The following is a 24671-nucleotide window of genomic DNA, read 5'->3' on the forward strand; positions in this document are numbered from 1 at the left end:
TTTTCTATCCACTCTGACATGCAGTAAAAATCTAATATATGTCTGCTTCTTCACCTTTTTTAGCTATTTTATAAATAGCAATAAATTTATCTTTGTATGGGAAATTGTCTATATCAATCTTTAATATTCACAAGTATGGAGAATGGGTGAGATTTACATAATCTCATGTCTCTTAGTACTTATATCACAACTTCCCACTAAAATACTTTATTCTTTCTGTTGGTGAAGGTATTCTTATCTTGAAGCAGATTTTAATATGGCAGTTTTCAATGTTAAGTAATATCTACTATGTCCTACTGTCCAATTAACAGTTTCATGTTCTTAGAGAGCAGTATCTCCAAATGTGACATTAGATGATAAGCACCATTCTGCTGTAATATGGGTTGCAGAAGTCCTAATGACAGAGCTTTATAATTATAACTCTGAAGCTCAGTGAAAGGAGAATTGTTCACTGAAATATTAAGATAAACATCACTCCCAGTTTAATGTCAGCTCTGCTGTTATACAATTAAAACCCTATTTTTAAAACATTTTTGTGATGTGGGCTACTCTTACTGGAGTTAGATGGCATCTCAAAGTGGTTTTGATTTGCATTTCTCTGATGATTACAGAAGACAATTTAAAAAAGAATCTAGTAAATTATTACACAAAATGAAAAAAATAACATTTTTGACGTAGTAAAGATAATTTGTGCCCTGTTCTTAGCTGTTGTTCTGTAAGTGTTAAATAATAATTATTTGTCTACTTCAGCCTAATGTAAGCTAAATCAACAAAAATCAACCTTTATAAAAATAACAAGTTATTCAGGAGAATAATTACCAGATCCAAATCTGTAAAGTGTAGAACATAGATGTTTTGGCACAATAATCAAGTAAATGAGGTGAAAGCTAGATTGATTGGTTTAATGTAACCACATCAGATTGTATAAAAAAAATCAGCATATTGTACCCCACATAGGCATGAATGTATCCGTGATCTATGTGTATTTGACTTAATAATAAAAAAAAAAGAAATAACAAGTTAAGTTGTAAGTTTCAAAACATACAAATATTTGCTATAATGTACAAAAGCATTTGAATATCTACAGTATTTTACATCTAGATTAAAGATTTTTGCTGAATATTTATTCACAGAAATGGGTAAATATCAACTAGTCTCACATTTTTAAAATATCTTGTCAGTAACAACAGTGTAAGGAGCTTGGCAAAAACTCTATGCCAGTATTAATGAATGGACGTAGTTCTTTCAGCTGGGGGAAGGTGAATGAATGTATTAATGAATGGATGTAGTTCTTTCAGCTGCGGAAAGGTGAATGAATGGTACTAATGAATGGACACAGTCCATTCACGGAATTGAGGCCTAGGAAACTTACATGAAATTGACTTAGGCATAGGAAATGGGGGTTCCTACTTAGTCATAAATGTAAAAGGAAGGAAACACCAAAGTGCTGGTGTCTCCCCAGCAGTTGTCCGGTCCTTTTGGCTACTGGAGCCTCCGGTGGGGGAGGGAGGCTCCCCAGCCCTTGCCTACGCTCCAGCCCACTGGTTCCTCTGCTGGCTGCCGCAGCACCAACACCGCCAAGGGAAGGCGGCGGGTCCTCCAGCCAGTTCAGCTGAGCTGCCTGGGCGCCACCTGTCCTGTATCATTACCACCAGAGCCCAAGCGGCAGGTCCTCCCCTCAACTCTGGAGCTGGCTGTGCATACCCCTCTGTATCACTTAGATTTAAATACTTGGGTTGCCTGCAGACCTCAGATCTTTGGTGAATTCAAAAACATTTCTATTCTGCAGTCTCTTTCATTTGTCTTAATTGCAGGGGTTAATAGATTTCTGTATCCTACACAAAATCCAAATCTGTTTTTAATTTTATGTTTTCATTTTGATTAAGGTTTGATTGCAAAGACAGATAAGTAAGAGATAAAAATGTTAGAGATTGATTGAAATAATGGTGGAGGTAAGTTCAAGACCAGGAAAAATGGAAGGATGTGTGAAAATTATATCCAAGAAAGAGAAATTGAAGAAGCAGAAACTGAAAACAATGTTCAAATGAAAAGTGAAGAGAAAATGTTACTTGTTGAAGTCGGCTGTTGGGAGCTCACCTCCTGGGAGGCAAAGACCCCCAGTTTTGAGGAACTGCATTTGAGTCAAGGACCAAATGAAACTTGGCCCCAGCTGTTTCCTGTTACGGCTGGTTCCTGAACCAGATTAGAATGGAGACCTGCCCTTTGGGTCAGCGCAGACTGCTGAGAATGCTATTTTGCTCTTAGTCTGTTTTTAATCAAGTTATACAATTATGACAAAACCATGCCTTCAAGCTACTGTATATAAAAGCTGTGCAATAAAGCTGAGGTCGCCTTTCCTATTGAGAACAGGTCCTCCTGATCCTGCTATTTTCTTTCTTTCCATCCCACGCCCATCTACTCCCAGGTTTTCCTAATAACTTTGCTAAGCAGGTGCCCAGCAGTTGATGTTAGTTATCTTTCCTGACCGTAACCAGCAAGCAAATATAAACTACTTATATTCTCATAATCTCAGCTATATGCTGCTACACCTCAGATACTATTTCTAGTGTTCTTTTCTGCGGGAAATATAGGAAACCAATGTGTCATTAAGTGTTTTTGAACTCAAGGAAGAAATCACTACTTAACACAAATTTTTCTGAGTTTTCTGTTTCTCAGACTACCCATAAATGATTGTATATAAAATTGTTAATAACTAGTCACTATTCAGAAGGACAGCCCAGTCCTCGCAGAATATTTTCCTCCATTTTTCATTGTATCTCCAGGTTATATAAATAATATGCTAGAAAATTGAGCAATTTATTTATGGACCCCAATATGCCTACAATATCTTTGATCTCTATACTAATGAAGAAGATTATACTTTCAGAATATTAGAATTAAGATATATCACACAATATTTGGTTCAACAGCCCTTCTAAGTAAAATGAATTCAACTAAACTAATCCAATTACTAAACTTTGCCATAATAATTTTTAAGTTAAACTAGGACCCAGTATCCAAGGTTTATGCTACCTTGACTTCATATGTATATAACATCCTACAATTTGGGCATAATATAATACTCAAACAGGAGGGCTAATGCAATCTATCTAATGTGACTGAGATGAATTTGGCAGATCAATTATATCCTTATCAAAATACTTCTCAATATTTCAGGCATAATAGAACAAATAATTAGCTGAGAGGTATGGATGAAAGTATGATTCTTCTGTGGAAACTCAACCTCCCTCATTTTTCATGAATTTTTACCACTTTAAAATTTCATTTTGTTAGCATCAAAATAATAGAATTAGTAACATTAAAGGCCATATAAACCACAATTAGCCTTTCATTTACTTTTAAAATATATTTTTGATGTAGTGTAAATATTTAAACTACATACTAAAAATTATTGTAATATTTCAAGAAGCTTTCACTATAATCCTTAAAAGGCTTTACAGGACATCAGTAGGTCTGATTTGATAGTAAACAGGTTGCCCTTTGAATTATTTTTCCAGTGTGAAAACTTATCAACACCATCCACAAATTGTTGATGTAGTCCTAAGATATAATTAGAATAAAATATGATGTGAATATATTCTTAGTTCAATGATTGATACCACAGCAATTCCTTTTTTTTTCTTTTTTAATTTAGGAATTGAACAGGGTTAATGTTTGATTTTTTGAAGAGATATTGACTTGGAAATAGAAAATACTTTGAAGTACTTTGAAATTGAAATAGAGTCATAAAACTAAACAATATGGAATGCTGACTAATTTTCCATTTACCACAGCTCTGAAGCATTGGTCATATTTCCTTTTTATAGATGAGAAAATTGAGTCTTATAGAAATTAATTAAATCATGTAAAATCACATAGATATCAAGTGGCAGATTTTACTTTTCAAATTGATGTGTCTTTTAAATATAGTATTAATTGTTCCTACTGGTTTACACAAATTTTAAAGTTTAAAAAATTATATTTAGAAGGTATATTTAAATTCTGCAAAAATTTAAAGTACCTAGCAATAACTGTAAAAACAAGCACATAATTAGTTGAATTAACACAAACATTATCTTATATTCACTGCTTGGACAAAGAACAATCACAGATCATAACCAGTTGAGGACTGGAAGAGATTTGAGATTGCTGGAAAGCGATTCTTAAGGAGAATTCAAAGATTTGAGAAACACCTCAGCAATTTACTAAAGTAGATATGGCTTGCCACTCCATAAGGATTCAGCTAATGTTCAATGGTTCCATAAACAAAACAAAGAAAAACAAAACAAAATAATAACCTTTTTTTTTTTTTGCCTTCATGGTCAGCATAACAATTACAGTTAGATAAAAACAGTTTTCAAAGTATTTCAGGTATTCAGTCCAGAGAGCTCTTGAGGATATGCTCTTCAAAAATTGTGAATCTTGGGCTAAAGAAAACGTGTCTGTGGGGAAAAATTCTGGGCTAGAATATACAAAATACACTCAACTACATTGTTTTCTTTATTACATTAATGTTTTAAGAGATCTCAAATTTAGTTAAAGTATTTTTATATATTATTCCTAAATATTTAGCTCCAAACACGATTGGAAATTTTTAATGCTTCATAGACAAGAATGGAATTAAAGTACTCAATGTGCCCCCAAGAAATTAATTCTAACTGTACCATGTGGGAACGTGGATAAACTAACTTCATTATGATTCCTACTCAACTAGCTGCTATCATGGGTACTGCTTTCTAGATTAGTACAGGAGCCAAGCAGTGCGGATTACCCATGTTTTAGCTGTAATTTCATTTCCTAAGTGTATGGGAATCTATTATCTATCATTGGTTTTTGAAAATGTTAGTGGTTAAATTTTAAGTATTCCTGTGGAGAGGGTGCTGAAAATGTATTCCTGGTTGCTGATGCTTTTCAAACATGTTTTGTGTAAAATACTTTAAAATGAAAGAAAGAAAGAAATGAAATGAAAACTAAAAGTGATACTTAAATATTAGGAAGACTATGTAGAAGTTACTATTTTTGCCACATATCCATGGCATATATTCAGCCTAGAAAATAAAAACTATGCTTTACATCTTGTTTAAATGCATATTTTTTATATAGGTTTGATGGGCTTGTTTAGAATAATAGCTGCCAAATCTGCACTCATTTTAAACATTTAAGTGACATAAATGTAAATTCACAGAAATGGAGAGATATTTTCTTATGTAATTATCATCAACAATAAAAAAAGATATGATTGTGCTTAATGGCACTTAAATGCGAATATTGTTATGATCCGAATACATCATTCTTTATGATAATGAAGAAAAAGGAGTAAAATTATTCAAATTTTATCATTCCTTTTCACAATTTGTGAACTACAAATGTATATTCTTTTTAGAACAGTTAATGATGCTACAGGCAGAAAAAGTGTTCTCCGTGATTTAGCAAAGACAGATAGGGAATGTATTTTAAAATGTTATATTGCATGTAAAACTCAGTGAATTTAAACAATTTTTTGGAAAGATTGAAGGAATTTTTGCCAATCATTTGAAAATCAGAGGAATATAGCCAATTCTATCAGTTTCTATGCTCAATTTGGTTTATCTCTGTAAATAAATCTTAACTAATCCCATTTTCTGTCAAGTCCATAGCCAATGGTTTTTAAGATTCATTGTCTACCATATGTTAACACAAAAAGTTTTCCAGAAGGAGATTTGAATTTCCAGTTCAGAGTACTCATCTCTACATATGTCAAAACATCTGCTCTTCCTTGAGGATAACCAACTCTGATTTTTAAGTGTCTGTATAAACTCTCAAAGTTTCATAGAATATTAATAAAAGCAATATTTCAAATTGTCATTTCAAAGATGTTCTAGAACAAGTACTGAAACACAAATATATTGAGCACTGTGAAGATTGTGTTACATGCATCATCTTTCTCAGTAAGTCAGTCATTTTTTCATGTATAAAAGAAATATTTAGGCATAATAAAATGAAGACCATTTACTATTAAAATGTGGGATTTATTTGAAAATATAATTGTACATGTACTTTTTTGTTAGGCCGAAATAAGAGTATTTACTAATCCTCTTAGTGAATAAAAGTTCATTTTAAAACCTTGTTCCATACTCTTGTCTTTGTGAAATTAGTCCTAGTCAAGACAAATGCCTTTCAATAAAGACATTTCTAGTTTTCACCAGAAGCTCTTGTCCAATAGGAGAAAGGTTGGACCGAAGTGAACTTAGAGAAGTTGAATTTGGGGAATTGAGCACAAAGACAAACAGTGGAGAAACACATCATTCCCACTGAGATAAACTGCAAGGGCAGGAAAGAGTAAGCAAGATAACAGAGATCAGGTACTGAAGGCGCCTGGTACCAGGGGATGGGAGACTCCTCCCTGAACTGGGAGCCCTGCCCTTGGCTTTCCACCAGCAAGCAGGCAGCAAAGGACCTCTCACTTCACTGAAGAGAAGGGAGCCGGGAGTTCCTGATTCTCCTGCACCTGGGAATTTGTACCTTTGAGTCCTCATTGTGCCTGGCACAAAACTGAACAAATTTCCTCTCTGCAGTCCTGAGCCCAGAGCCCACCCTTCCCCCTATCTGGGTGCTTGACACAGAATGCCCCATGCCAAGGCCAGTGTTTCTGATGAGTTCTCTGAGATATCTCTGCACTATGGCTGAGCCCAGCCTCCCCTGCTGTGAGAGGGAACAATAACACCACAGTTCTGACATGGGCATGAGGAGGTGTGATCTCTCCTGGTTCTCTGAACATGTACTTTTTAAAAATTTACTTAAAAGTCTGTAACTGAACTTTTCTGACTTATAAAACCATCTAAATATATTGCAAATTTAATTTGCAAAATGTAATTAATTAGTATATAATGAATTCATGCCTGTAGATACTGTATAATAGGTAACATTATGAATAAATATTAAGCATTTAAAGATTTTCCTGAGTAAGATGGACATGGATAAAGTGTTGCCCACATATGACGTGAACTAAATAAACATGTTCATGTGCAAAACAAAGTAATTTTTATAGACAAACATGTTACAGACTAGCTGCTTCCATGAAAATTATTCATGCATCAGATTTGCAAATGTCCTATTTAAAGGACCATATCAGATACATCCTCTCCATAGATAGGTCACTCCATATAATGAGCATTACCTATTACTATTAGCTCCAGGAGCACTATGGCTTCTCTGATGACATTTTTCTATTGTTTCTCTAATTAGGAATATAACCATCTTCTTTCTCTCTCCAGGAATATTTATTATTTCTCAGGGGTAGGGCCATTTTTTTTCACCTTGAGGAGCTAGTAAAAATGTTTTGTTCATTTAAGTATGTAATAAACATTTTTATTTGAATCTGAGAGAAATTTGTCTTAAATATTTTAATAAAATTAAAAACTTTAAAATACCGTATTGTTTTCCTAAGCCAATTCTGCATGCACTACAGAACAACCAGATTCATAGCTAAAATGGGGAAATGTCGTAATATTATTCTTCATTCAGTTAATTAAATATGTAAATTCTAAACCCAGTGTTGAAGAAAGATGAGACCCAATGGAGAGAAATAACATCCAACCTCTGTGTTGAAAAGAGGAAGAGCTTTATTCCAGAGGGCAGAGCAGAGGTTGGCCAGAGTCCATAATGGCTGCACTCCCCAGTGGTTCAATCTTCTCTTTTTTATCTCCAGGAAAAAAGTTCCAGCCCATAGGTACCTTTCTCACTGGTCAGTTTGAATCAAGCTGGAGAAGCACATGGGCTTTTACAGAATCAGAAACGAGCATTAGTTTCCACTTCCCAGTCTTACTGGAATTTCTTCCTCAGTAGGTCCTTGTTTGGAGATTTGAAGAATGAACCCATGGACCACAGATAAGTGGTAAGACAGGATTTTCATTAGACAGATGGGAATAAAGAAAGAGTAAAAAGCACCAGATCTTCTGGCAAAGGGGAAGACCTAAGTTGGAAGTCTCTCTCTTGGGCCCTTTGTCTAGGGGTCTACTCACATTTTGGCCAGGACTTTGTAGGTGGAAAAACATTTTTTTAATTAATGAGTTAACAAATGAATGGATGTCTTGCTAGAGCCCAGAGGGTGTGGCCCGGAAAGGGCATCCTGTTTGTACCAGAAAAAGGGCATCTGATTTCTGAGCATGCCTGGGCCTAGAGAATGGGTGAATCCCTGTTCAGCCCTGAGTGGGGGAATCTTGTATCAGTATCACTGATCTATGTGGTCTATGGGTTCATTCTTCAAATCTCAGAGACCAAAGACCTTTTGCTGAAAGAAATTCCATCAACACATATTGGGAGTTCATCCAGAATTGAAGCTCTGTGGTAACCACTGGACCACGTAACTCTAGTTTGTTTTATTCTATGCTTATAATAATGGAGACTAATAATGTGGATGCCCACAAGCCCCTAAAAGTGTATACTGTGGCTTAATGATCTACTGCAGAAAGAAATTCTGTCAACACGCTTACGCTTTAATTGTGATTCTTAGAATGTTTTTATTTTAATCTATAGTTGCTTTTATGTTATTTTTATATTCTTTTTATTTCTCCAATTCATAATGTACCTGAAGGCATGGTTTTACTTTTATTTCTTTATTCAATTCTGAGTTTATATGCTCTATCAATTCTGAAAGTTCCTAGACACTATTTCCTTGATGTTTCTTCTCTTTTTCCTATTCTACTCTGTCAGTCTATTTTATGCTTCTTAATGTAAGTTTTATAACTTTATTTCTATTTTCTTCATGTTTCATTTTGATTTATTTTCTCAATTCTATCTTCCAGTACACTGTTTTCTTTAGCTTTATTAAACCTTCTCTAATTTTTCCAATACCTTTTTAATTACTTTGTTTTTATAAGGTTTATTATGTTGGTGTTCAGATCTCTTTCTTCCCACAATACTTTCCATGGCAAACTAAACTATCTCATGGCCAAATATATTTTATCTTTAACAAATTAAATATATTCATTAAAATTTAAATCCGGTTGTAATCCTGTCCCATGTGCTGACTTGGTTCATATTTGCTGCTCTTTCTTTCACTGAGATAACTTGAGAGAGTCAGAAACTGTGACTTAAGCACATTCCCAGTCCTCATATGATTGTCTCATTTTACTTCACACATTTATTGAATTTAAATTATTTCCACTCACCCAAAACTCCCACATCCCTGTAACCCCTTCAATTTCAGTAGCAGAAAATTACATTGAGTTTTCTTCTGTCTTTCAGGAATCACAAATATCTTCAGAGGCTTTACCAAAAGATTGCATTATTTCTGTTATTTTTGATGTAATTTAAGATCCAGTAAAACCTAGTGATTCAGCCACTCCAAAGACATTTCTGGATCCTGAATTAATTGCATCTTTATAGTAAGAAATGAACAAAGGAAGTAGGATATAAAATACTTTCTTTTAAGGCATATGCATACTTTATGGAGATAAATTTTAATAAAAAACAAAACCTTGCAACCTTTATGAAAATTCAGGAAAGCTATCTTGCTCCTCTTTGCAGCCCCTGCTTTATGGTTAACCCAAGATACTTAATGGGTCTCTGTGTTTATGTTTCATACCAATATCAGATAATGTGTTATTTTCACTCATTTTTCTGCATTGCCCCCAAAGATAGCAACTTTGAATATGGCACAAAAGAAGAGATAAACTTAAAACTATTCCAGAGATAAAATTGCCGTCATTTGGTTTTTCTGGCCCGACGACATAAAGTTTTTAAATTAGCTAAGATATACGTGTAAGTTTTTGTATAACTGTGTGAAATCTTAAATGTAGAATCACAGGACTGTCTTACAGTCTTGTGAAACAAAATCACGCCCTGCTGGCAGTTTGCAGGACCAGCTGAGGATACTTCTTTCAACTTTTATTAATATTATGTGACCATTCCTAATGAGAGCGAACTGGAGTGTGGTTACTCTGCATAAATTACTCTATATAAGCTATTAACAACTTAAAATGGATTGCTTTCCTGAAGTATATAGATCTCCTTATGAATGGATCTGAAAGACAGTGGAACAGGGAGCAGGAATTTCAGTTGGGAAAATTAAGTGTGATAATTCATCACTGGTTTTTTTTTTCAAATGAAAAGCACTTTGGAGTAAGTTTAACATAAATTCAGAGTCAATGACTACTAGATAATGTTAAGAATCAAGATTTTGGAACAGGTAAGAATATGAGTTTATGTCAAAAATTTTTAAATATAAAGTAGGGAAAAATTCATAGAAATTTAAAGGTTTAAAAAAAAGCATTTCCATATACTCTTTGACTCTGGACTCTGCTGTGTTTCTGTACTGATTTTAGCCTGTTTCCTTTCATTGTAATATAGCATGTGAGTGTAACAGCTTTCAGAGAGTTCTGTGAGTCCTTCTAGGAAATTATTGAAATGAAAAGTGGTCCTGAAGACCTACAATCTAGCTACTTACTTGAGCGTTAATGTGATTTTAGTCTTTTGTATGAATAAGGTAAACTACTGCTAACCATCCTAGGTTTGAAGGGCTTACAGAACACGACCCTTAGCACTTAGTATGTTCTGTCCATTCTTGTTATTTTATTTACAAGCTGTATCACAGGTTTCAGCACACTATATGTTTGCCTTATGATACTTTGGCCCTGAAAATATGCAGTTTATAGGGGATTATGTTGACATGACATGTTTGCTTTTGTGAGATAGCAGTACGTGAAAAAACGTTTCAAATATTCACACGTTGAAGTGGTGTATTCACTTCTCATTAATGTTCAACCCAAACAGGAATCAAACCAGCATTATTTCAACTATGCAGTGTATAAATTATAAATGTATAAAGTAGCATAATTTTCTCTTTTGATAGAAATCACAACTAACTTTTTTTTTTTCAGAATTTCTGTCTGTGTAAGGCATAGAACTTTAGGATACAACACTGACTTTATTTGTTACAGCTGAGACAGGAAAAATGAGTTGGATGGAAAATTTTCTAATTTTGAAAGTAATATTAAAAGTTTATATGATATCAACAAAATCTATTTGTGAAGCTTAAAAAATTGTTCTTGTAAATAATGAGAAAATCCATGAGAAGACATATAAAAGGCTGGCTTACATTCCTATTATCGCTATAGAAATTGTCTTAAAAAGTGTTATGTTAGAAGGAGACAATCAGTGATTATACAGAACAACAAGAGTGACGGATACGTGAGGGTGGTCCGGAAAGTGTCCAGCCATGTAGGTCTCTATTTCTCATATTACACGTCTGGATACTTTTAGTAAAGCCCTCATATATTGAACACGTATTTCACATAAATGAGAGATTAAACTTAATTTTCTTGGTGTGATTATTTTTGTACTTATTAGATTTCCAACTTTGTATGATTTTCTTTCTAAATGAGAATAGATATACATACTTTGGAATGTGATTTTATATGTGCAATAGTGTATTCTCTGCAAATAAGTCATCTGTGCTTACTGAAGTTTCAGGCCAACAACATTTGGACCCATTTTAAACATCCGATCTGGAATGCTGTCAGTCCCCTTCTGCATAAGCTACACGAAATTTGACATGAATTTCTTAAAGTACTAACTCATCATGTTAACTTTGAGCATACAATTTAACATATACCGATAGACCATAGTAATTTCATAATAGCAATTAACTATTTCCAAGATGATGAAGATAAACCTCTCATATAGGGATAAGCATTTGTGCTGCTATACGACACATGTCCGCTAAATATGATACATGCACAGTTCTCCTAAGAACATAATTGTAAGAATGCAACAGTTCCCAGTGAAAATGTACAGGGAAATGATGGTAAAAAAGAGATCTTCAAAATCTAACTATTGATGTAAGGATGAGTATGAATATGTGTTCCCTGGACCTAAATATTATATCTCTATACTCTTTTTGTGAAATTCTTTACAAGTTATTTAATTACTATACTTAACATATAAAACTGGGAAAACGAAAGTGTCTGCACATTGATTTTCAGGTTTAAATGAGGTAATGAATGTAGCACTTTACAATCCATATAGCTAAAAAATTTATAGACATCATATGGTTCCTTTACATATTTAGGCTGATGCTGTCTGTTCCTTTCTCTGCAGTATTTTTCATAGTTAATTTTTAATTATTTTTATAACTTTTCAATGTATGGAGATTAATTTCAACTCAAAGTTTTCTAAAGAGATATCTTATTTGTAATAACCTTGATTGTTCTTTCTGATTATTGAAATTATACCTGCGTAAGGGTAAATAATGAAGATGAATTTTTGTCTGATTGTTAAGCATAATTCCTGTGCTAGTTGGCATTCTGGTAAAACAACCATATCGTCAGAGGGATGATGTCCTCTTATCTTGTCTCATTCTCATTCTCTGATTCCCTATCAGAGAAGATAGAATGCAATCCTTAACATTTATTTTTGAGGTTTTTTTTTAAACTTTCCTAAAATTCTGAAACTAAACAATACATTTCTAGGCTGTTTTTTGTCATTTATTTTCCTTTGCAGTCGATTGCTAAAAGCTACAGCTTTCGGTTAGAAAAAAAATAAAAAAAGAAAGTAAAAGATAACAATGAGGCAGATACAGCAGTGTGTTTGTGAGCAAAAGTGAAAAAAAAATGAATACATATCTTAAGAAAATGCATTCCTTCAAAGAAGTACAAATTCCCAGGTTTCTAGTTTGCAAAACTTTCAAAATTCTGAACCAGAAAACAAATAATGAAGGAAGGACTTGCCCCAGGCTCCTATTTTAACAATGGCACTCTGTTGCTATGTATGGCACACATTTATCAGAGTAGTATAAAATCCACTATAATGTAAAAAAGGAATTTCTGATATCATATGATGTTTACATCAATCCTGAGGTATTATTTCTTAAGGTTCAAATTAATATATGAAAACTGAGTTTTGAACTTCTACCCTAACAGCCCTTGGGCTAGAATTTTGGGATGCAATTACAACCTACAAGGACATCCTTAAATAAATTTGTCTATGTAAAATGTAGAAAAGAGTGTTCAGTAATGGCAAAAGGAGGTAAAAGAATTCATACTCACAAAACACCAATTGTATTTCTGACAGTGTTATAAATTATTTATGCAAAATTTTCATTAAATTCTTATTATCCTCTAAGGAAAGTATTATTATTTCAAATCTTTACAAAAGGAAGCTAAATAGATTGGCCCAAATCATATAGCATTTAGGAATGCCTGACACTAAATAGCTATTGTGCAAAACGTAAAAATCCAAGTTAAGCGAAATCTCTAATGGCACACTAAAGCAAGGAAAACAAATGGATTTTGCTCTCAAGTATCCATTGTGAGCAAAAAGGACTTAAAATAATGGAACATAAATTGCAGACTTGGTAGGATGGAATCTTTAGATAGCCCAGAGTAGTGTAAACATTTAAACATGCAATATAAATACAGTCTCTCAAAATTATAATTCTTAAGCCTTAAACTGTAACTCCCCAAAATAATATGATATTTTTGAAGAATTACATATTAAATTGCTGTTTTTAATGAATGTGAATGTGCCTTCGTGATTACAATAATTTCAGCAAATTTTCTTTATTTCGTGAAACGGTTTTCATGTTTACTCATTTTAAAACAAATTTGAATGCTCTATGATGAACTGTAGTTTCTAATGCAGAACACATTCAAAGGACCTATCTCCTAGGGAGGCACACTCCAGGAAGCAATCAACTTTTCTATTTCAGGTGATTTATATTCATGCTCTTGTATAGAAGGGGCAGAGGAATCATCCATGAAGTACCTAAAGTGAAGAAGCCATAGCAAATATTTAGATCTTGACACACTCATGTAAAGTCATAATATAAAACTTGTGCAATTTTAGTCATTATATTAAAATTGTCAAAAAATCATTATAAAATTGTCAAAGATATCATGTTATATAAAACTAATTTTATCATTCCCTCCCTTCCCGACTTTAAAGCTCATCAGCCTGAAATTGCAATGTACATAGCCTAGGAAGTATGGTCTTATTTCCTATTACATGATCATTTGAAAACGATGTATGCACATACATAAATAATTCTTATTTTAAATAAACAATTTATTCCTTTTTATAGTCTCCAGCTTACTCTTTTTTACTTAACAATAATAATTACTTGATTAGCCCTATATAGCAAAACATATTCACAGTAAAATGTTTATGCATTGACTTTCTTGTGACCTTGACATATAGTTGTGATAAATCTATAATTTTTTCTTCATGTTTTCGGAATTTTCTCCTTGTCCCCAAAATTCTTCCCTTAATAAAAAATGTATACATATCATCTTTTAGATGTTTAAAAATATTTTCTATTATAATTATTGTTGATTGAAACTAGAAACTGTATTAAGATGTTTTGAGGGGTTAGGTGCAGGAGCTCATGCTTATAATCTCAGCATTTTGGAAAGATGAGGTAGACAAGTTGCTGGAGGTCAGGAGCTGGAGATCAGACTGGGCAACATAGTGAGTTCCTGTCTCTACAAAAAATAAGAAAAGGCAGCCAGACATAATAGCATACTCTTGTAATCCCAGGTTTTCAGCAGGCTGAGTCAGAAGATTTCTTGAGTTAGGGAGTTTGAAGCACCTATACCACTGCACTCCAGCTCTGATAATAGAGTGAGACCTTGTCTTAAGAAAGAAAAAAAAAAAAAAGATGTTTTGAATGTTATTATTTCTTATATCTATCATTCTTTTATCTTGACATTATGTGATTACTTTTACTTCAACTTTTAATACTTTTTCTTTAATCTCTTCTTAAAATTTTTTTAAATATAAAAATATTTTAAAAGTACACATATTTTTGGTTACCTGATTACTTTGTAAAGGGGGAATCATGACTATTATCAGTGTGTTCATCACCCAAATAGCATTCACCGTATCCATTGGGTAGGTTTTCACCCATTTCCTCCTTTCCTCTCCTGCCTACTTGTTTTCTACTGAGGTTTACTTCCATTTTAGCGTATGTGTGCTCATTAGTGAGTTCCAATTTAATAGTAAGTGCATGTGGTGTTCGTTTTTCTAATTTTTAGATACTTCACTTAGGATAATATTCTTCAGTTCTTTCCAAATTGCTGTGAAAAACATTAACTCATGTTTTTTATGACTGAGTATTCATATACTGTTAATCCAAAATTCACGTTTTGTTAATCCACTCATAATTGATGGGCACTTGGCTTGATTTCACATCTTTGCAATTGTAAATTAAGCTGAAATAAACACTCTGAGTACAGATATCTTTATGATAAAAAGACTTCTTTTGATTTGGGTAGATACCCAATTTGAGGATTCTTGTATTGAAAGGTAGGTCTACTTTAATTCTTTGAGAAACATTCATATTGTATTCCATGAATGTTACAATAATTTGCAGTCCAACTAACAGTGTAGAAGCATTCCTTTCTCTCTGCATCCATGCTAGCATCTATTGTTTTTAGTCTTTTCAATAAAAGCCATTCTAACAGGGGTAAGGTGATATCTCATTGTGGTTTTAATCTGCATTTCCCTGCTAATTAGTGATATGGAAGATTTTTTGATATGTTCATCACCTATTTGTTTTTCTTCTTTTGAGAAACTTCTGTTCATGTTTTTTGCTCACTTTTTTAACAGGGTTGTTTGGTTTTTCTTGCTGTTTTGCTTTAGTTCTTTGGAGATTCTTGATATTAGCCCATTATCAGATACATAGTTTGTGACTATTTTCTCCCACTCTGCAGTTTGTCTATTTGCTCTGTTAATTATTTCCTTCATTGTGCAGAAGCTTTTAATTTAATCAAATCCCATTTATTTCATTTTCTGTGGCTGCAATTGTATTGGGGTCTTAATAAAAATTACTTTGCCTAAGCTTATATCTAAAATAGTTTTTCCTACATTTTCTTCTAGAATTCTTAAGGTTTCATGCCTTACAGTTAAGTCTTTTATTCACCTTGAATTAATTTTCATTAGTGATCATTGAAATGCATTTGAAAAATTCATCACTCTTTCATGATAAAAACCTTTAACAAACTAAGAATAGTAGGAACATATCTCAAAACTTTATAAAGTCATATATTATAGAATCATAGCCAACATCATACTGAATAGAGAACAGTTGAAAACATTCCTCTTGAGAGCTGGAATAAGACAAGGGTAATCACTGTCACCACTTCTATTCAACATAGTACTAAGAGTCCTGGTCTGAGCAATCAGACAAGATAAAGAAATAAAAGTGTATCCAAATCAGGAAAGAGGAGGTTGAACTATTGTTTTTCACTGACAATATAATCGTCTATCTAGAAAACTCCAAAGATATCACCAAGAGATTACTGGAATTGATAAATAAATTCTCTAAAACTGAAAGAACACAAATCAGTAGCATTTTTATATACCCAAAACAGTCAAGCTGAGAGTCATATGGAGAACTTAATACTACTCACAATAGCTACAAAGAAAATAGTGTATCTATAAATATGCTTGTCCAAGGAGGCAAGAGAATTCTGAGACATTGAGGAAAGAAATTGCAAATGACACAAAGAAATGGAAAAATATATCATGCTCATAGATCAATAAAATTAATGTTGTTAAACTGTCCATACTACCCAAAGGGATTTACAAACACAGTGCAGTCTCCATCAAAATATCAATTGCATAGTTCACAGAACTAGAAAAAATGATTCTTCACTTTGGTACTAAAAAAGAGCTGAAACAGCAAAAGCAATCTTAAGCAAAAATACAAACCTGGAGGCATCACATTACCAGGTTTCAAACTATACTACAAGGCAACAGTATCCTGAACAGCATGGTACTGCCACAAAACTAGAGACGTAGGCTGCACCTGCGGCTCAAAGGGGTAGGGCACTGGCCCCATATACCAGAGGTGGCAGGTTCAAACCCAGCCTTGGCCTAAAAAAGCAGAAAATGAAAATGAATTATCAAGAAAAAAAAAACAAAAACAAAAACATAGAGACATAGACCAATAGAACAGAATATAGACTCCCAGTAAAAATCATGCACATAAAACCAATTGTCTCTGATAAAGCAGGCAATTAATTATATACACTGAGGAGAAGAAGCCTGAACAAGAGACAGTGCTGAGAAAATTGAATAGCTACATGCCAAAGGATAAAGTGAGGTTGATATTTTCTTTAGTACAGTCTGATTGCATTATATTCTCCTCATTTAATTTTTTTCAAAATTTTTTTTCTGCCTTATATTTGTAGGGTCTCTTCCCTGGCTATAAAACTTCACCCTTCATTTATCTGGTCAGCACTTTAATGATATCATTCCATTTTATTCTGATTTCTGTCAAAGCAAGCCAAAGACTACCAGGAACACACAACTACAGTTGAGTAAAACTGGGTTGACTACTTATTGCAATGAGGAGTATGCATTCCCTCTGAAACATTGTAATCAAAAAAGGTTAGAAAAGACTTCTAAGATTTGGGCTTGTGTAAGGTGACATTGGGGAAGGTGCAAGGCAGTTGGGTTCTACTCTGCATTAGATCTGTCAGACAGCAAGGATAATTCTATGAATGAATATCTTAACAAGTATCAATTAAAATGTGGGCAAAGCAAACAGTTGCTAAAGTTGTAATTGCTAAAGAACCCATAGTCACTCATAAGAACAAGCATAGGAGAAAATTCACTTGTGCTTTTTTGGAAGATAGATAACAAAACATATTACTATCTAAAATAATATATGATAATAAGTAACATCATGAAAGCACACAACAGCAATAAATAATGATTATAAGAAACATTGTTTTTCAAAAACAGAACTCTTTTCAAAATTAGTTGACAATATACCAAAAAGCACTGAGAGTTGTTAACACAAAAATTTGATGGTAAATATGAACACTAGCAATTTAGGCATAAAATAAAAGTATTTAAATTACTTAAGTGCAAAATAATAATAAAAACAAAATAATTTAAGAAAAAATTTAATTTCACCCTTTTTCTACTTTAGCCATTTAACAATTAATAGAAAATGATTAATATAATATCATATGAATGCATTTAGACATAAATAGACTTGTAAGTATACAAATAGCTAATAAATTATATGTTAATTGTAGCTTTGATATAAAAAAAATAATGTATATATCATCCTGGGTTTATTATCTAAATGAACTATAATACTTTAAAATAGAAAGTTATTGCTTTTATTCATTCTCTGTGTGTGTACATATATTTCTATTTATATAATTGTACCTTTTTAATTGTACCTAGTTTGACAATTGATTTACATTAAGTTTTACCACTAATCAAAAAACAACCTTTTAACCAGACAAAAGAGAATATTTGAGGATAAAAAAATCAAGTATTAAGTCTTTGTTTTTTATGAACAACTATGTATTTGTAATATATAATTACCCAAAGACATTATAAGGGTAAAAATCTAAAAAAGAAAACAAACAGTGAATGTGTTCTGTGCAAGAAGGCAAGACTTTTCCCCAACCCCTTTTCTTTAGAGATTTTCTTTTAGATAACTTGTAACTATAAATACTTTTCTCTTACCTTTTGAGAGCTAAGTAAACTTTTTAAAGAGTAAAATATGTACTTGGCATTTTAAAGTCTAGGTATCTAATACTCAAGGATCTGGAGCCATTCTGTTGAATTTAATCAAGGAATATAGTATTCCTTTCTCCTAGTTCCTGTATGATATTAGGAACCTAATTTCAGCTTTCATCAACCTGAAGTTGCAAACCTATGTTTTCTCATGAAAATATGAGACTTTGATTTTCCTTGATAAAGACAATTAGTAAATGCAGGTAGCTTTCATAATTACAAGTTGTATTTCAAATGGAATATTTGTGACAATTTGTATTGTCAAGTCTGTTACTTGAGCACTAGTTGTTGATTATCTTTAAAACATGTATGAAATGGAATGTATAATTTGACTATGTAAAAAGTCAAGATTATTTTTGATCTTTGCAATCTCTTCAGCAGATTGCCCATGATGCACTACAAGTTATAATGTTTACTCCAGAATAAAACAGCTTTCTTTTTTTTCCTAGTCTTTTAGAATTTCTGGATAGATAGAAATTTCATTTTTAATTTTATTTACCCAACACATCTGATGGTAAGACATGTTCCACTGATGTTTCTGAGTTGAGTGGACTAGTTGAAGGTCTTTAGGCACACAGGTAAGAGTCAGGTAAGAGGTCCAGAATTACAAAAGATCTCAAATCTAGTTCTCTACTCTTTTGGAATACTGGGCAGAAGAACCACTCTCCTCAAATGCAAAATTTTACAATTGTATAGCATAGTAAATAGGAGCTCTAAAATTACACCTGGCTTTTATGGTGGGAAACATGGGGAATCCAGGAATGTTGGTAGTAAATCTTTCTCATAAAATCATCATATCTATCTGTGACATTTCAAATGAGTATATGAAAATCCAGTCTTATAGTGGCCAAATGGTCTTTTAGATGTTCATAAATTAGCATATTTACTGAGGTTCTCAAATAGGCTTTCCTTCAAGCAGATGGATTACTGATATTTATGAAATATCAGAAAATATAAAAATGATGTATACAGACAAAAGAACAGATTGAAAAAATACAAGCGGAAATGTGAGAATAAGAATTAAAAGTAGACCTATCATTTAATCCAGCAATTCCACTACTGGGAAATGTACCCAAAGGAAAAGAATCTTTTTATCAAAAAGATGCATGCACTTGAATATTTATCATAACACAATTCACAATTTCAAATGCCCATAAATCCATGACTAGGTAAAGAAAATGTGATATTTATTTACCATGTAGCACTTACTCAGCCAAAACAAGAAAATGAATAATGAGTTTTATACCATCTTAGATGGTAATGGAGAATATAAGCCTAAGCTAAATGTCTCTGGAATAGTAACACAAACCCCACATGTTCTCACTAATAAGTAAAAGTTCGTACTGTGGGGGTCCAAACTCTTAATGTTATTACAATGGAAATTAAATTTCAACATGAGTTTGGGATGGTATAAACATTTTAGCTCAATCTCTTGGTAGATTGTATGTGATGTTCATCACATTCTGATGTAAAAATTACTTAATCATAAAACTCTTACATGTGTTCTTGAGTAGAGACATTTTCTATGTTGGGAGGAGATTTAGTTTTTAATTAAATTTTTCACCTTCATATATATATTTGTCAATCTATTGCTATTTTAAGAATTAAGGGTAAAAATTATGTTTTCTGAGAAGTGATTTGCATCTGTTTTTACTCATAAATTGTCAAGTTATTTGTGGGAGGGAGATAGGTTGACTTCTCAGTGGCGTGCGTTATGTCAATCCTAAAATATCTAGGGGAAAGTACACAGACAGGTGATTCCTGGGGGCTTATTAAAAACCACAGAAGATGAGAAGAACTGGGAGGGGGCTGCACAGAATGGAGTACCCCTCTGTGAGAGTCAACAGCGGTAAATCCTTTGAACTTCTGATATGTAGTTAGATTAGGAAACCTGGCTTACATCCTTTGCAGGGATATAACTTTTTTCTCCCTCCCTTTCTAAATATGTTCTTGGCCTTCTGTTAGCAGCCTCCTACCTTTTACCCTGAATCTCATTCTATCCAATCTTCCTTGGGACTTGGGATTATTTCTACCCTATCTTTTGTCATTTTTGCATTTTGTCTATGAACCTTTGTTAAAAATCAGTAGAAGTCTTTTGAAGAGGCCAGAAATGGGCTACTTTCTCTCACTCTTCATGTTTGGCCTGAGTTAATGTAAGCCATCTCCAGGCATTTTCAAACATTATGTTTTAAACTGGCATAAGTTATTTTTCTACAATGTTCTTTTCCCCGTTGGCTTTCAAACCAGGTCAGGATTTGTGCGAAATGACCCCAGATAGTTATTCACATATAATTTATTGATTTATGATTTTCAATTTAGTTAAGGATCTGTCCATTATTATGTAAATTGCTCATTAATATTAAATCCTTCTTATTTTAAGCATTGTAGTGATTCATAAAATTAAGCTTGATAAAAGGAAATGTGAATGACTCATATGTAAGGAATGAAACTTTAAGAGTTCTAGAAGAAAATGTTGGAAAAATTCTTCTAAATATCTCCTAGGCAAAAAATTATTAAGAATATCCCAATGCTAATCACAGCAACAACAAAAATAAGTAAATGAGACTTGATTCCATTAAAAACAATACCCTTCTGTACAGCTAAAGAAATAATCAACAGGGCAAATAGACAACCTACAGAATAGGAGAAAATATTCACTAGTTATGAATTTGATAAAGTGCTAACAACCAGAATCTATGAAGAATGCAAGCAAGTCGGCAAGGAAAAAAATAACAATGTTAAAAAAGTGCGAGAATAGATTAAGAGTAGCTTTTCAAATAAACACAAAAATGGCCAAGAAACATGAAAAAAGTTCAACATCACCAGTAATCAAGGGAATGCACAAAAACATAGCCAGATATCACTTTACCCTGTCAGAATGACTTTTACTAAAAAATCTAAAAATAATAGATGATGATATGGATGCACAGAGAAACAGCACTTTCACTGTTGATGGGACTTCAGTTTAGTACAACTTCTAGTGAAAACATTATGGAGATACCTCAATGAACTAAAAGTAGATCTACCATTTGATCCAGCAGTCCTACTACTTGGTACTTACTCCAGGGAAAAGAAATAATTTATCAAAAAGATACATGCAATTGAATGTTTATTGCAGCAAAATTCACAAATGCAAAGTAATGTATTCAACCCCAGTCCCCATTGATTCATCACTGGATTAACAAAATGTGGTATGTGTATACCACAGAATACTACTCAGCCATAAAGGATAACTTCTTGCCTTTTGCAACAATGTGGATGAAACTGAAGATCATTTTCCTCAGGTAACTATTTAAAGAATGGAAAAATAAACACCACATATACTCACAATTAAATTAAAACTAACTGAAGAGCACTTATGTGCATAGAGGGAAGTATGGGGGAAGTGGAGGATGAAATGAGTGAACACATCTCTAACGAGTTCAATGAACAATATCTGGATGATGGGCACACTTACCACCATGACTAAACTATTATAAAATAATTCAGATAACCAAAAATAATTGTACCCCCATCATACTTTGAAATTAAAAAAAAAAAACTATGAACTATTGAGAGAATAATTTGAGAAATCCTCACTATAAGCCTATTTATTTCAAAGTGATTTTAAACATGTAATTTTTAATTTTGTAACTATAATAGAAACAAAAATAGCTGACAACTCATAAATCCAGTATAAAAATATAATACATTAAATCACAAGGATGTAATAGTTAGCCTTTTTTTTAAATTATAAACAAATTTAATGACCAAATGATAGACTGGTCAAAAATGTGCATCACCAAGGGCTGATCCCTGTACTAGGAAAGAACTCTCGCAAGCACCTAAGACTTGACAAACAGTTCTTTTTTTTTTTAAGAGACAGAGTCTCATTTTGTCACTCAGCAGAGTGCTGTGGCACCACAGCTCACAGCAACCTCTAGCTCTTGGGCTTAGGTGATTCTCTTGCCTCAGCCTCCCAAGTATCTGGGACTACAGATGCCCATCACACCTGGCTATTTTTGTTGCAAGTTAGCCTTTTTTGAACAAAGAAAAATTGTATTGAAGTTTAATATTAGAACAATTTTTAAAGACTCTAATTCATGACAAAATGTTTTTTGGTTGCCAAAGGAAAAACATTTTCTTTGTATATAATAATTGATTTTTAAAATACTATTATACAAATTTATATTTAAGTATATATAAAGAATACTTTTTTTGCATTTTTTATGAAGTCATTTGTACATAGATTATAGATACATTTATGCCATTAAAGAACACAATTTGATATTTTTTTCCTTTTATACTGTATTTCTGGAGTAGATATTGTTAGAGTATTAAAATACAGGCTGTCCCAAAGTTACCTGCAAATTTTATGAAGAGGTAGCCAACACATAGAGAATATTTTGTAAATACTTTGTAAAATTTTGTAATGAATATTTTGTAAACAAAGGTACATTCAGCTACAACTTCTCATTTTCACTATGTATGACAACTTTGGGAATATCTTGGTACACCTTGTATAATGACTAAATTAATTTTTTATCATTTACTCTTTTACATTTTGCAAGAGACAGAAGAGGCAAAAGAACACTTAAAAAAGGAGAAACCAGCTTTGGAAATAGATGGTATATTCACTGTAGAAGGCTAGTTATGTTTTCTCTGTAAGGAGAGAGGGAAAACCTTAGAAATAGAATTAAAAGATCTTGACATGTATCTAATGTAGCCTTGACAATAACAAGGGCCCTTCACAATTTTATCAAGCTATATGATTAAAGGTCATGATTTATTAATTCTCTTGGTATGCACACAAAAGAAAGAATAAAGCCTTTAAGATGATCTTTATTTTACCACACACGGCACTCTTTTTGAGAGCATTCTTTGATTTTCTTCAAGTTAATTCTCAAATTAACAAAGTTAAAAAATAACCCTCATTGTTATTGCAATTCCCTATCATTCTTATCTAAATTTTATGATTTAAAAGAAGCACACGTGTTAATGTTACTGTGGGAAAACAAGATGGGAACAGGTGACTGGATTGGAAGAGGCACAATTAAAAAAAATAATAATTCGTGAGAACCAAAAAGTTCATAAAGATAATTCCTTTGGAAACTTACAGATCTAGATTTTGATCAATGGCCAATTGTCACATATCAAGGGTTACATACTTTCCTTTAATGCAAAGAAGATGAAACTGAACCAAGCACTTAAATAAGGACAGAAAGGCAAGATTAGGGAAATGTCCTTAAAGATATATATTTTTGAAATTGTGACTGAAGACAAGGGATGTCCAAAGATCACCTGTCTGAGAAGTCCAAAATTCCTACATGTCTGAGACTTTCAGCAATTGCTTTTAAATAACAAAATAGTGAATAAGGTGGTGGGAGGCAAAACATGTAAATATTGCACTCAAATGTTTGGGCTTTCTTCTATTCTGTGTATGGGCTCCTCACATGCTCACTTTTGGTATATCTATGACATTTTTAATATTTATAAGTATATCATACCCAAAACAAACTATTAAATCTTTTCTTGAAGCTGAAACTAGACATCTAATCAATTTATCATCCAATAATAAAATTATATTTTGACAGTACATTTTAAAGGGATTTTTAAAGTAAATTTAAAGATTTACTTTCATTTTTTCTGCCTTTCATTATCTTTTTGTTTTCCAGTCTCAGTTGTTTGAAATTAGTATGCCTTTTTTTCACTCCCAACTATTTTTCCTTCTTTTTTTTTTTTTTTTCTATAAGTTTTACTGGAATGTATCTATGGTTAACTTTCTTTGCTTTTTTTTACCTTGTTCTATTTGGTCTTCAGGATGAATTTTGAGTCTGCGCTTCGATGATTTTGCTTAATGCTGAGAATTTTTCAGTAATTTGATTACAGAATATTCTCCTGTTCCTTTTTCTTCCTTTCCCTTCCCCTTTGAGTTCAGCCACATCTATCACGCATCTTTTTTTTGTACACACATCTTAATTATGACTTTTCTTTTACCTTTTTATTTCTGCTTATTCACACTTCAACAAAATACAAAATACTTTAATTGGTGTATCTTAGTTTGTAATTCTCTTTAATGCTGTATCTGGCATGTCATTAAGTATGTTTTTTAGGTTCTTAAATTCAATTGTTATAATTTCATCAGCAGAATTTTATTTTTTATAATCTTGTTG

This window comes from Otolemur garnettii, unplaced genomic scaffold, assembly GCF_000181295.1.
Source record: "Otolemur garnettii isolate 467f Iridium unplaced genomic scaffold, OtoGar3 scaffold00016, whole genome shotgun sequence".
Classification (NCBI taxonomy): Eukaryota; Metazoa; Chordata; class Mammalia; order Primates; family Galagidae; genus Otolemur; species Otolemur garnettii.